The sequence below is a fragment of the Thunnus albacares genome, chromosome 12 (genome assembly GCF_914725855.1).
Source record: "Thunnus albacares chromosome 12, fThuAlb1.1, whole genome shotgun sequence".
NCBI lineage: Eukaryota > Metazoa > Chordata > Actinopteri > Scombriformes > Scombridae > Thunnus > Thunnus albacares.
In genome coordinates this window covers 4,021,180-4,037,881 of record NC_058117.1, presented here as the reverse complement: position 1 = coordinate 4,037,881, position 16,702 = coordinate 4,021,180, and positions in this window count along the sequence as shown.

Sequence of the window (16,702 nt, the reverse complement as noted above, 5' to 3'; positions counted from 1 at the left end):
AGTCTTCAGTAAATTGAATTCTTGCAGGAATGTTAGGGAGTTTGCCAACAGTAAAGTAGAATATCAATAAAAGTGGGTCCAGCATTTGTTGTTCAGTTGTGGCCCCGTCTTGTAGAGGGTCTAGACCTCAATCATTATAGTTCATATTGTGCTGACATGGCCCTTATTCCTATATAAAGTTATGTTGGTAAAAACAACCACAATCACTATACTTGATGGGATGTTGGAGGTGACAGGGTACATACATATACATGGACACCTGGAACAGCAAGTTTGTCCCTCAGGGCCCTCTAACAGGTTAATCCAGCCAGGGCTCATACTATTCTGTATTTCAGTTTGACATCTCAGCATCTTTTCCATTCCTGCACTTCTAGTTTCTGCACCTGATTCTGATTTTTTTTCTCCACCAACAGCCTTGTTTCTCCCCCTCCGTAGGTTGTTGAACCACATCTTCCTGCCCCACAGAGATATTCTGAGAATCCGGAAACCTATTGGCAGTTCCTTATGCAATGCAAGCTGCCAATTGATTTTCAGCCCAACAGATTTGTTGACAAGAAAGCCAAACTTACCTCTCTTCTTTGCTCATTCTTATTCTCTCCCAGACAGAGCTTTTAAGAGCTTAAGGCAGCACCAGGCACTGAAGAGGCTGCTAAAGACCAATCTGTCCATCAAACTGGAGAACCACGCTGCTGTGTACATTTCTTGGGTACATTCTTAGCATTAAGATGGACAAGCAAGCAAGCTCTATGTGGTAGTGGAATTAACCTAGCCAGCTACATTCTGCCACCATGAATGCACACGTCAATAAGACCACCTAATGTTTCCAACAAACCAGTGCCCTAGAGATTGATGTTGCCAAGGTGTTACAAAAATTCAATTTGTGGTTTGGGCAGCGCATAACAGTCTCACTGGTGTTGGTGGAGTATGCCCAACAATTTTCTTGTCTTCTTCACCCCTCCACTACTGGGATGCTATTATTTTAATGCCAGATTGGGTTCCAGCAGCTGCTGTTCCCTCAATAAGAGAGTGCTCTGCTACAGTAGGTGTAAAGAGTAAAGAGATAAAGTAAAGAGATGATTAGGGCTGAAGTTTCCTGTTGTTCACCATGTCTCTTCACAGGGAGAAGCTGTTATATGACGCCTTGTGCTGTGGGACCTTTTAAGGTGATTAAACACTTCAGTTCATGCTTGTATTTACTGTACTTCAAGCACCTGTCCACTGACTCTTTGTTGTCTACCGTGTGTGCACTACTCCTCCTCTGATCAGTAGGCAGCTTGTGCACACTGTTCTCAACATCCTGGACTCTCTCTATGTGCAGAACATAGAGCTGTGTTCAATAAATGGTGAACTTGAAAGGATCACCAGATCACAAGAGCGTCCCTGGGTGCCTACTTTCCTGATCCAGACCTCATCAGAGAGTTCATGCAGTTATTGCTTCGTGCTAAGTGTTAATGAGTGATGTCAAAGAAGACATTTTTGGCATGTTGCAGTAGGAAAAGCACAGATGTTAATAATAAAATGAATGATGGTTGAGTTCCATTTAGCTGCTTCAGTTTGAGGGTCCTGTGTGATAATGTGACATGCTGGCTCACTGCCACACTGTCATGTCATTAGTAACAACTGTGCTTTTACTACAATAACTAGTCAAAATGTCTGCTGTGAAAAAGGCCCATAATACCTTAACATTGTCTGAAAACATTTATCCATGGACTGTGGCTTCTTCAAGTTAATCTACACTATATATCGTGTAGATCTAAAACACATCACTTCTTGTGCGGAGAGCTATACACAGAAAATAGTGACAGGTTGTTAAAATATTCAAGTGTGTTTATTATGTTTGATGTGGCTGTCTTTCACAGACTTTTTAATGTCTCTGTTGTTTGTTTAAATATAATAAATTACTGAAATTAATTCAGAAAACAATAGAACCAGCAAATGATCTAATAGGCTGGAGATATAGAAGATGAAACAATGAGACAGATTGTGTGTGAGAGTAAGAGAAGTCCTTCAATAGAAGCTACAGACTGAATGTTTATTTCTGCCTGTCTGGATGATCTTTAATGACAGAACAACACATTTCCATTATCTGGAAATAAATACATACAGTATACACAAATGCACTTAAACAAAGAGAGGATCACCCACAGACCCATAAACACACACACACACACACACACACACACACACACACACACACACACACAGATGTGCACATCACACTGATTCACACACATACTTAAACAGATGGTCAAACATGCATGTAGAATATAAAAATCCACTCACACACATAAAGCACCTGCAGACACACACATAACTCTACTCTATATGACATACATGTACACATATGTATACGCTACAAAATCACACACATACACACACACACACACACACACACACACACACACACACACACACACACATTTAGGAAAAATAACCATACACAAGCTCATAGAAAAGCTCATGCACACTAGAGTTTATAACCTACACACACGTAAGTATCATGAAATGAATTTTCTGTTTTTCATGCATTCTCAAACACTCTCTCTCTCTCTCTCTCTCTCTAACACACACACACACACACACACACACACACACACACACACACAACACAAGCCAGCCCACACATACTTAGTGAACATACATACAGTGTGCGATTCGCCCATCCCCCCCCACATACACACATACATATATGCACCCCTCCCCTCTGAAAAAGGCATAATTCACTTCCACATTCTCCTCCCCCACACACAGTTCCTCTCTATAAAACTACACACACACCCCGCATATACACACTAAACCACATGCACATACGCACTAAACCAATCAAACACACATGCATACACTCAAATACTTGTCTACATACACACCCATACATGTACACACAGCCATAAACACATTCACACTCAACTGCAGACATATACACACTATGCCTGTGCTGCACCATGTATGCTAATGCATGTCAATGCACAAAACACATTCACAAGCACACACACACACCTCATACAGTTCTCAGATTTCCATGCATGAGCTTTCCAACATATCTGATGGGTTGAAACTGTAATGTACTGTAACATTTGAATGATGTGTGTCTCTTCATGTCGGGGGATTACATTATAGATTCATAGCACAGCAATCCACTCCTGGGTAAAAACACCCTTTCCTTTAGGTATAAAACAGCCCTATTGGTATCCAGATTGAAGAATATGCAGAAAAGAAAAAAAAAAAAAAAAAAAATTCAGAGAGGAAGTTATCCGTCAAACTGCTTGGTAGAAAAAGATGAAATATTAAAAAAATATGCTGTGAGATGTTTAACTTAGGTGACAAAGATCCTTGACAATCAAAACACATACACATAAAGCCATACAATGTGTTCTAAAAAAAGAAATAGAAGAGGTTTGCAGTTTTTTTTCTGCTGTAATGATTACTCCTGTTTATACTGGCCATTAGAAGATTCTTTCATAGTGCTGATGGTAGACAATAGCCACAGAGTTCCTTTTGTGCAAAAAAGTTTATTTGAAGCTAATATGAGGCTTCATCATCCAAATGAGTCAAATCAAGTAGATATCTTTCAACGTTACAGTCTTTTTAGTGCCAAAGTCCCTCTTTTTGTTACAATCCTCCACTGCAGCTCAACAGGGAAACACTGTCCGAGGAAACACAAAAAGGACAATTGATGCTAAAAAGAGTGTAAATGTGTCAGATATCCACTTGGTATGACTAACTCAGACTGCTGAAGCCTCAAATAAGCTTCACATCAACTTTTAAATGACTGTGTGGATTTTGGCCTCCATCACTTACATTGAAAGCACATTTGAAGGGGATCTTTTAATAGCCTGTATGAACAGGAGGAATAATTACAGTGAGCAAAACCTCATTCAGTGTACATATGGACACCTGACTGTTGGACCAGTGGGTATTGTATGCTACGTTCTTTCCAAATTGGATTTCTTCTATGACATTAGTGTTTACAGTAGCTTCTGCAAGTACATTATATCTTGTGATAATTCAATTTCCTACCACAACAACTAATAGTGTGCTAGCACAAAGAAGTCATACTAGGCAAAACTGCAATGTACAGTCATACTGTTCACCACAATGTTAACACAACCACAATCAAATGTGTTTAACTTCCAGTTTTCACCTGTCCTCAATGCATGTGGAAACACAGGCACAACAGCCTGTTATGCTGGTTATGCAAACCTGCATCAGAATGGAATAGTAACTTTAAAGCATTAGAAAATGAACTCAAGATACTTTATAGTACCATCAGCGAATGTACCCCAGGAAGAAGACATTTTGACATGTGACGGCAGGAGAAGGACAGGTGTAAATAATAAAATGAATGATGGTTGAATTCCATTTAGCTGCTTCAGTTTCAGGGTCCTGGTGTTGTGCATGCTGACTCACTGTCATGACTTACTGGAACACTTGAATAGAACAGAGCCATCGTTATTGTTAATAGTAACAGTGATTTGCCTGATATGACAAGTAAACATGTCTGCTGAGAAAAAGGTTTATTAAAGTGTAACTAGCACATTATTAAACGATTCATGTCTCACAACTTAACTCATTTGTAATATATAGCTATGCACCATTCTGATGCACTGGCCTGGCCATCAGGAGTATTTACACTTCACCTTGTTTACAGGTAAATACCCTATTAGTTTGGAGACACTCTCTCAGTCAAGTGAATGGGAAGGTGTGTCACTGTCTAATTTCAGTAACTGATAGCCATTGACATCTGTCTTATTCACATTTTCAATTTTAATAACCAAATTGGAGACACCAGAAAAAAAAAGTATTTAGTCAACCCCCCTCTATCACAGTGGCTGACAAATAAACAACAGGGTACATAAAATACATTTTATTTTGAAGAGCAGCAGTCATTTCCCATAAATGTTTGTCAAAGCCTCCATACTTCCTTCTCATTTCATGTCTATACTTAACTCTGCATCATGTTACACAAGGGGAAGTGAACTTATCTGTTCAAGTTCACTTCCAACCATACGCTTGCTTTTATAGTCAATAGTCTAATGAGAAGAGAGTTGAACCACAGGCTGTGAATGAGTACATGTTATAAGTTGCTTACAGTGAGATGAGTGCAGGGTATTCAGATGTATTAACACTTCTTTTCAATAAGCGGAGTATACTTACATTTCAAGTGCCACTGATGTATGTAGCCACTGCTACACCTCAGTGTTTCTCATACTGTAGCTGTCATAGCGGTCCTCCCTCACTGAATTTCAATTATTAATATGTTTCTATAAAATGAAACCTTTGAGACCTTCAGGTCCATACGTTTAAGGATTGAGGCTTTTGTCTCAACTGCCACCTTGTAAATCACAGATGATGAGATGCTGTCAGAAGCTACCAGGCTCAGCTCAGCAGATTTCAGCTGGGGCCAAAGCCCCTGTGGGCTCATCTACACCTCTGCTTTAATATAAACACCATGTAGCATGACCTTCAGCATCTTACTGCACTTAAGCCTGCTGACTGCAACAAAGATGCAACTTAGATTTAACTTTGTACTGTATATCACAGCTGTAAGCAGTTGTGAAAAATATTTCACTCCATCACAATAAGTGGTAATAATTGCTAAAAATGCTCTAATATACAGGTTTTTAACTGTCAGAGAATCTTGAGGGTGTTTCCAATGGCCAGCAAATAATCAAACATTGCATTTCACAAAATTAAATTCACTATAAATTGTCTCAGAATGTAATCACAGGTTTCACCTCAATCATAATTAGCAAAACAACCCCACTCTAAATGAAACATTTACATAATTATTATGTAATCTCCTGAGAATACGGGGGTTTATTGACTTCATGTGTATTGTACATCACATTTTATCACTTTTATACAAAGCAGAGCATAAATTCATACAATTCTTTGAACTGAATGCAGTTGTTTGAAATTTCAGATACTTGATACAGTGTCCATCAGTTCAGAGCTATTAATACATCAGTAGTGCTCTGCTTAAACAATCATTCTGGTTAATTACAACTTGTTTTGTATGTTTGTAGTTTTGGTCATCATTTCTATCAGTTTTGATAGCATTGTACTCTGATCTGGAAATATGGTGACATCACTACAACAAAGTCTGACATGGCAAAAAACATGACATATAAAGTCTGGTTGGTTAATAATTTTCATATTATTATTATTTATTTTCATATTCTCATCCAGGTTTGGCTGATCTCATTTTATTTAAAACCTGTAAGATCATTTGATTGCTTGTGTTCTTGTCTCATTGGACCTCTCTCTAGAGACACTAACTCTCCCAGATCCCAGTAATGAACTCAGTGATTATTATAACTCATGAGCATTATGACCAGAACTAAAAAAATTAAGACTCAAGTTAAGTAAAAAAGAAAGAAAGAAAAAAGTATGAAAATCTCCAAGGAGTAGTTTGACATTTTGGGAAATATGCTTATTATCTTTCTTCCTGAAAGTCAGATGAGAAGATCAATACCACTCTTAAGTCTGTGCAATAAATATGAAGCTACAGAAGGAGTCAAAGTCCTCTTATTGGCTGTTTCTGGAACTTTCAACCATATCTAACAGTTGTCTTCAGTGGATGGAGTTTGCTCAGTTGTTGTTGACCAAAGACCACAGTTGTAATAAACCAGAATTATTAAATGAATGCTTACATTCAGAATATGGACAAGCATTTTATATTTGCACACCTCACATACACGTCCAACAGCATTAATATATTTGATTTTTGATATCAGGGCCATAATCAAAAACTGCAGGTCAATTGAACTTAAAGAAGGAAATAAAAGGACAAGTGGTAGAAAACTTTTAACAGGAAGAGAAAAGGAGAAGCTCAAGATACTGAAAAAAAATCTAGACAAACATAGATTTATTATTAACTTTTATGACCCTTGTACACCAACATATTCTCTCTCTCACTCATTTCTGCTTTTTCATCTAACACACACACACACACACACACACACACACACACACACACACACACACACACACAGCTCTTCTGATCTGACAGTCTCATATTCAATGAATGTCAAGTCCACTGAATTCATTTGCACATTTTTAGCCAAGGGTTGATGCATCATTCAGGGCTATTTTTCCCTGCTGTCACTGTTTTACACCCAATCTCATCATTATTTCATACTGGGCTATTCATTATGCTACTGTACATCATGCACACATATACCAGAAAAGGTCCCAATGAGGTAACAAAAATGTGCGCGCACACACACACACTATGTGATAGACTTAGTGCAGAAAAAATATATGCACATTTGAATCAAAATTATAGTATTTAACATATACATTTTAAACGTATCACCTATTGTTTTTGCTCTCAGTGGGTGAAAAACATGCTGTACTCTCTGACTATTCTTACAGTGCAAGTATGATATGCCTTTAATGTTGCTGATACCATAGGTCTGGATCAAGGATTGGTTAAAAAAAAAATCATCATCTGCCATCATCTGGTGACAGTTTAAGAGTGTTTAAGGATACCAGGACTGTGATGAGTCCTGCATCAGTTTCTTGGTAAACACATGAACTGAAGCCACTGTTGTAACAATTCAGGTTTTTCAAACAAAACCAATCATTTCCCCAATTTGGGTTATACAATCGTACTTTTTTCTTGATGAAGTGATGTGTAAATCATTAATAGACCAAGGTTCATTTTGGAAAAATAAACGACATAATTAAATGCAGAAACATGACAGATCTTTCATCAAGACACCAAATGAGGGAATATCATTTGGAAGAATGGTGTTGTTCCTCCACACACTTGGCAATCTATCACAAGGAGCACTAAAGCTGTTGTGAGGCTACAATACGAAGGCACTTTATGTTGGGGTTTAGCCACATAAGCACTGGATGGATTGTCATGAAAGTGTGTACAGAGATTCATGTTCCCAGAGGATGGGGAATGACTTTGGTGAACCCTTGACTTTTCTTCTAGACCAACATTACGTTAATGTTTTTGGTTTAGAGACAACTATCGCAAGGTTTGTCATGAAATTTGGAACAAAAAATCATGTTTATGTTCTAATCACCTTGATGACCCCCTGACTTTTCATATAGGGCCATTATCAGATCAGATTTTAAATTTGTCCAATACTTTGGTTCATGATCAACCTCTGCTGTACTGTCTTTAATGCTAATTGGAACACATTAGCATGCTAATATGTTAAACTAAGATGGTGACAATGGTAAACATTACACAGCAAGAAAAACAAATTGAATTAATAAATATTCTGAAGTGGATGTGAGGCACTTTACAAAACTGAATTTTTTAGTTGCCACTCTCATATTCATTGCAGCCACTACACACTGCAGTGCTTTAAATGTATTCCACCTTTCACAATTTTAGCACTAGTGGTCACTATCACTCCAACTAGCAGAAGATTTCTTGGGGAAACATGGATGATTTTAATGTATTACTCAGAAAAACAAAAACTATGTGTTCTTACAGTAACATCCAGTGTGAGAGAGCTTAGCCAGGGCATCAAGAAAGGTGATAGGAGGGAAACTCAGAGACTTGTTCAATGACTACAAAAGGTGATTTATTCCTTTTCCTTTCTGCTCTCTCTAAACCACCAACTCTCCCCTTGAATAGGCCCTCCAACTTCTAACCTGTCAAAAAATATGACAAGTATGGAAAGAAATACATCAAAGTGCAATGGGGACAAATGTTGAGGTCTCACCCACTTTGTCACATCCAGTAACGTGTGTGTCTTATAACTGTCGAATGTTTTAATGGTGGTGGCAGAAGTTGGTTCTGACTGTTGCAGTTTGCAGAGCAAGCCCTGTCTGCTTGTGTTCACAGGTAGCTCAGCCTCCATTTTCTCCATTTCTCTGACAGAGTTAGTGGTACTTTAAATGAGGTGTTATAAACACCAAATGCAAATTAATGTAGAGTAGAAATTGGTCGTTTTAGCATAAGTCTGGAGTTTAGCGTGTGTAGGCAGATGGATGAAGTGAGCAATTGGTTAATAGCATCATTTAGTCAAAGATGAATTCATTCTAAACAATCAGAATTGCTTTTGGTGATAAGAAAGCAAGAAAGAAATATCTCTGTAGATATCAGACATATAAGTTTTGCAGAGTCACTTCCCTGTAGCAGGAGCAGTACATGATTTATTATCATGGATGTCTCCGTACTAGAATTGGCACATACTGTATTTATTTATTTATTTATTTATTTATTTATTTATTTATTTATTACAGGTCATAAAAATTCAACCCTGGAGCACTGTTTACTCCCTGGTGTATGAGCCCTGCCACTGACTTAAGTTGTGTTTATTAGATAGTAACTTAGAAAGATATTCTGCTTCATTCAGCTCACTTACACATACACAATGTCGATAGTAGTTTAATGTTCAATACTTTCATACTATGTTACTTATCTTATGTTGATTAGCTCTGAGTTCAGTCCAAATACTCAGTGGAAGTCAATATGAGTTAGTCTGTTTCTAATTAGACAACTGCATTTAACAGCATCTGAAGGAGAGGTCTTCAGAAGTCATTTTGGTTTGCGGTGCTCCTTAAATTTCAGTGCGTTTTAAATAGACCCCAGAGTTTTCACTGGAAATCATATGTACATGTACAGGCTGTCATTTGCCATCTCCATCTTAAACCAAATAGCTGACAGTGAGGTCTGTATGACAGGAAATGAGTTACAGTTTGCAGTGGAGCATTTTTAAGTGATACGAATGGAAAATGACGTGACTCCAGCTCTGAACTGTGCTTCTTTAAAGGTCCTGTAAAGCTCAGTGAATATGGCAGGAGGGCACTGACACTGCCATTTAAAAATGTATGTACTCATGGTACTGGTGCCAATTATATGTGTTCATGTTAGCCATCAGAGCACAGCCTACTGAACAGCCATAATCTGACTTATTCACTAAGAAGATATTCAAGACATTTAAACTGACCTCATATTTTAGCACACCCATACTAGGGATATTTCTGAATTAGGACTTGATTTAGATTGGGATGCAATTTAGGTGCCTCTAAAAACCCACATTCAGATGAAATTTTGCAATAGAGCCTATTTAACCCCCAAAATTAGACATCAGATGGGATTGGCACCAGATCCACACTGCCTTGTCCTTACATTTTGTCATATTTCAAAGAAAACAGTTGTGTTAATTGATTTTACCTGTTGAATAAGTAACTGAAATGTACAGTACTGTGCAAAAGTTTTAGGCACCCTAGATGTTTAGATTCTTATCCATTATGCAATACCATCAGGGAGGTGTCTGATCAGTCCCATAAAGAACTATTTTCAGCAACAAGAAGAATGATGAGTCCTGCAACAGATGGTATGGTTTGGCCCCCACAGAGCCTTGATCTCAACATCATGGAGTCAATCTGGGATTACATGAAGAAGCCCCTGAGATGGCCTAAATAATAAATCCACAGAAGAACATTCTTTCTCCAGGATGGTTACAACAACCTGCCTGCAAGTTACCATGAAAAACTGTGTTTAAGTGTACCAAGGAGAACTACTGCTGTTTTAAAGGCAGCAAATATTGATTTCATTTAGGTTTCTGCTGTTTATTCAACTTTTCAAGAAGTTAATTAATAAATTAAAACAATTTATAGCAATATTTTTGTAAACATTCTCACTTTACCTCCAGTGCCTAAAACTTTTGCACAGTACTGTATGTTTAGACTACAAAAAAGATTGCATAACATCCCAAGTCCCTCTTGCAATGTCATCTCACATGGTTGCTGTTAACTAACAAACCCAACTCACTTTCATGCGTATTTGATTACCAAGCACAAGGCCTACAGCATTTGCAAACCATGACTTTATGAAAGGACTGTAGCTTCTGTAAATTGATCTAATGTAACATTATTTGTTGTTAGATAACACTAAGAGAATGAGCCTTACTAACACTACCATCATCCAAAAAATATAAACACTAGTGGTTATTCGGCAAAGCACAAATAGTGGGTTTTTTACAAACATTTATTTTGTACAAATATTTTAAAATTTGTTTTCGGGAAAAAAACATGTCAAATACCAGCGCGCAGGTCGGTTACATCACTATCTCAGTCTCTCTCCTCTGCGCCACTGTTACGACTATCAGCAGGTCTCAATGAGGGGAGTCACATCCACCTGCTGCATGACGCACATTTCCTAATTTGGACATCACTCCCGGAGTTTGGAGTGTTCCCCAGAGATAAAGCTGAACTACTGACACAAGCGAAGTGCGTACAAGGGACTCTTGATAACCTGTTGTTCCCTTTCTCCTTTCCACAAAGTTAGGTTGTAAAAAATAGGCAATAAATGAAAAGTGGAAATCAAGAATCACAAGCTCTTCTTTACACGTTATACGTTGAACTGTCTCTGTGTTATGGGTGTATAAATAAGTAGAGGTCTGTCTGCAGGTTGGCAATGCACTTGGTTTAGCTCAGTAGTCAGCACAGTTGTCTATGATCTGGGAGACTGGAGTTTGAGGCGCAGTATAGGGGCCTCCTTCGTAAGATACTTTATTCATAAATACTTATTTTAACACTTTAATATCCTAGAATTAAAAGCACAATAAAAATAAAAACTGGATTTTTACACCTACTTCCCCTTTTATTCAAATACAAATACAAATAATTTTGCTACCTCAACAAATATAGATACAAATACAAATATTGGGCCCTCTGCACATCCCTAATAAACACACAGCAAGTGGATTTATTACAAGCTAAGGGTGATTCATCCAAACAACTAGCTACAAATTTAAATTAGCAAGTAGGTTAGCTGGAAATGCAACCTGCATCATGTTTGAAACACTTTTCTTATTCATTTAGTTGTCTCCAACATGCAAAGGTTTCTAAACCAGATGAGTGTTTTTGTCTCACGTTGCCTTTTGGGTTTGCTACCTCCGAGAGATTCTTATTTTGGTTGTGTCAAAGCCTGTAGTTTAATTCAGTCAGCCTTTGCGAAATTGAATTGTAGGTACTCTATATACTTATTGTCACAGCACAGGTAGGACTGAAGAAAATGATTTGTTGTCATATTTAGGGAATGAATTAAAACTAAGCATTGCAGCTACACCAGCTACTAACAGGACACAACATATATGGAATATCTGTGGTTGCCAATTATCAAGAAAGGATGTGGGCCAGTTTGAACCCTAGAGCTTGACTCCTCATCTGTAGTGTCTGATAAGATGGCATGGCTGAAACGCAATGCTACTGTGGTAAACAAACAACACTCATAAAATAACAGACACAAATCCACAGACATTGTCATCTAAAGGATAATGTTGTAATCACAGTTCTGACAGCCATTGGTGGCTGGTGATTAGTGATGGTGATTAGTCTGATAGCACTAGCACTCTTATTGGTCACGTGACTCTCGCCTTGCAGGTCATAGAGGTCCTTCGAGTGCCTCTGGTTCCAGGCAAGCAACCTAGAACTGTAATAAGAATTTGGTGTAGAGGCCACACTGAGTATTGTAACTTCCAGTAGCATCCACACTGGATCACAAAGCATTTTTCCCATACACATTCATTGGAAAAGGACCTGCTGCAGAACAGTGAATAGTTTTTTGTCACAAACCCTGCGAATTGACTCTTTCTTTTAAATTATCAGAATATGTTCCATTTAGTCTAATAACATTTGGAAAGACTCAAAGAGCTATTATGATTAAATTATTTTATCTCGTTTATGTGTGCAGGGAGCAAACAGGAAGTCAGCCAGCTTAGCCAGCAGAAGTCTTGGATCGGCATGCACTCAACAAGCCCGGCTGGAGAAGGACTCTATTGCTCGTGCTCAATGGGCCCAAAGACATGGAAGCATAAGGAAACCTGCAGAGACTTTTTTGTTGTATGTGTTCAGTGACCATCTGTCATAGAAATGAACAGGGCGCCTTTTTCATCCGGTTCTTCTTAATGGCTTAGTAACTTCCTGTGTAATGGTTCCAATTTGAAAAACCTTTATTACCATTGTCAATCAGAAAGGTAGTGAGTATCTAAAAGGAGCAATGAGACCAAATAGCAGCATATATACAGTAAGTCCATCTATTGTGTCTTATAGAATTACATTATTTTTGCTAGAAAAAAAGTTCCACCGCTGTACAGTGAACACATGAACATTTAGCCTGGGAGCCACCAGGAAACATTTCAAATCTGAGCCAATAGTGAAAATGAACTGCATCATAAGCATAAACTTTACAGCAGATTTCACACATTTTAAAATACAATTTACACCTAATTTATTAGAGTGCACATTAATGCAATCACCACATTAATGCAATAATTTGATCACCACAAACCAACCAGAGTTATTCAGACCACGACAGACAGAGGGTCGTAAAAATGAAAGACAATAATCAAATAATAGATTGATTGAGCAAGTGTGTGTGTGTGTGTGAAAGAGAGAGAGAGAGAGAGAAAAAGTTAGAGAGAGGGAGAAAGAAGAGATAGTGTTGCTGACAGCCTGTCAGTTTGCATGGACAACAATGTGACGACAAGGTCTGCTCCGATTTGACAGGTTGCCCTCTACACACACACACACACACACACACACACACACACACACACACACACACACACACACACACACACACACACACACAAAGACAGTGCATTAGCCCACAGAAAGAGAATAATAAAACATAAATTGGATCACATGGGTTCAAAGTAATTGCCAGTCGTCAAGGTGACAGAGAGGTGGAGCAGACAACTCTTTTATATTGAGAGTATGGGATTGAAGGGATTAGTTGTAGGAGAAAAATATAATCAAAACAGTACAGACTGATATTAAGGGTGTAGTGCTACAGTTTCTGGTATCAGTCACTTCATTTTGGTTCCTGCATGAACTGGTCAGGTTGTGATTAGATGTTTTGTTATATCCTTGTCCCCTTGTAGATGTACGGCTAAAATTAATTATTATTTTCAATATAATTTCATCTGTAGATTTTTAGTGAGTAATTTGTCTTTTATTCTACAAAATGTCTCAATATTTTTTTAAATGACTAACACAATTTTACACAGCCTAAAGTGATGTCTTTAAATTGTTTTTACATCACTTTTACATAATTACTTGTTTTTACATTTATAATTAATGCAATTAATTTGATTAAATAACAAAAATTAAACTTCATTACCAAATATTTCACTATTTTGCATTATGAATCATAGTTACATAATTACAGAACAGACAAATAGTGTCTGTTCTGTATTAAAAAGTAAGAGTGGTGGTTAATTTATCCATTTTGCCAGCCCTAACTGCACAGAACATTTTTAAAAAAAAAAAAATCATATGTTCAAATGTATGCGTCCACATACCTTTGTGTACTTGTGTGTGCTGGAGCATTTTTTATTTGCTTTGGCCCGCTACTCTCAGTCAAAGGAAATCTTAATGCAAGAGAGCATACAATATTTTAGACAATAGTGTTCTAACTTGTCATTATTTTGGGGAAGATTGTTTCAACATGATAATGCCTCTGTGCACAAAGCCAGCTCCATAAAGAAACGGTTTTAACAGTTTAGTGTGGAAGAGCTAGACTGGCCTGCACAGAGCCCTGACCTCAACCCTGTCCAGCACCTTTGGGACAAACTGGAACACTGACTGCGAGCCAGTACTTATCACCCAACATCAGTGTTGGACCTCACTAATGTTTATTTACTGACATGTTCGACTAGTGTGATGTTCAGGTGTACACATAAGAGTAGATCAATACGGCTCATGTCTGTATGCTACTGTATATGCAGCTAGTGCCATAAGCTAACAATTAGCTTAAAGCATTAGTCTAGCTTAGCTAGGTTAATATTTAGTAATAAAGTTTTAATGTTTATATCAGATACGAAGTAAGGGTGATTTTCCAGTAACTAAAGAAAACCCTATTTAAATTACCAAATGAAAAAGGGACACTCAAAACATTTTATGATAAAAAAGCTGTGCTTCTATCTCTGCCAGGGAGCCGAGGCAGGTCTCGGTTACCATAAAAAAATCCTAGCTATTAAAAAGATGTCATCACATATCTAAGACTTCACATTCAAAAGGCCAAATCTGCTCCAGCAGGCACAAGAAACAGCAGATTTTGCAACACACACAGAATGACTTTTTTGTGTATGTGTTGCATTTATTTCAGTTTTTCAGCTACCAATACTGGCCCAGACTGGCCAGTAAAGTAATCCACTTTATTTATAGAGCAATTTGTGTGCAGTATATTACAGGGCTATCTATTATGACACTGTGTACGCCCACCTACACACACAGATACACAGACACACAGACACACACACACACACACACACACACACACACACACAAAACGGCTGAATGGTCTAATGCAATGACACAGAAAGATTGATTCAGGCTCCTAAACAGGCCACATCCCTTCATATGAAATAATCTTCTCTTCTCTTCATTTTAGGTTGTTCACACATCTGAAATGCAGAAGAAAATTAGTGATTTGTTAAAACAGACCCTCTTGCCTTGCCCCACCAAAATTTCAATGAACATTTGCGTGTTTGCGTTTGCCCGTTTGTTCATCGCTTCATGAGTATCTCCTGTAATAATGGCAGCGACAGAGAAAAACAAGGCACATGATCTAGGACAAGACAGACAGAGAGAGAGAGAGAGAGACAGAAAGACAGACAGAGAGAAAAAAGAGAAAAACAGAGAGTCCAAACGGGGAGAAATGGAGCGCAGCACATCAATCATTAGGATGATTATTATGGCAGTTGTCATGGCAACATTCTCCCATCCCCCTCTCCCTCCTCTCCCCTCCTCTCCTTCTCTTTCCCTTTCTCTCTCAAATCAATTCAAATGCACTTAAATGCCACGGTAGGCATAGTAAAGATTCTGTAAGTGTAGATTAATATGAAGAACAAAGAAACCAGGACAAGAACATAAAGTACGTGGCTGTAAAATAATGTACAACCAAAATGAGATTTTCATTCCATGGTTTTTATTTAAGGTGCCATATGTTGCAGTTTCATTTCTCTAAATCATGTCTGTAATGTGATTACCATAAACAAACGAGACAATTATCAGCTCGTACAGGCCTCTGCACTGCTTATTAATTTATATTTCAGCAAGTCAGATAGAAATCTGCTTGGTTTGTGTTACAGCACTCAGCAGGAAGAGGGCAGTACAACTGAAGCTACATCCTCCATGTTTTCCAGTGATAACAGATGGTGGAAGGACAGAGCTACGTAAGAAACACCAGCAGTTGTAATACCACTGATATGAGATACAGGAAGAGACTAAGAATCCTCCCTGGGAATTAATCTGCTGCTATGACAGCTTCCACTCTTCAGATTTTCCAACAGATTTTGGAACCAGGTTGCAGGAATTTGCTCATTACAACATAGTAAAATAGTTATTGATTGAAGTTTTGAACTGTAGCTTAATTAATTACTTGTTAATTTCTGTTTAAAAAGTCCATTGCAACAAGTCATTTTGTCTCACATTTAAACTCCAACTGATACAGCCACTGACTTCCTGACATGAAAACACTGCTGCTAAGCCCAGAAATAATAGGCAAACAGTATAGGTCCACCTGCCTTTGACTACTTCTTCATAGACCTGGATGAAAATCTTCAAGGATGCACTTGTAAATACATTTATCAGTATGAACTTGCCAAAACACAAGACTTTGTGGGCATGGGTTGGGTTGATGCGAGTATGATACTGATCTGTTGTAGAGAGACCGGCTGGGATGACAAGGAGCTCAGTCTTGGAGAGGTTAAGTTCT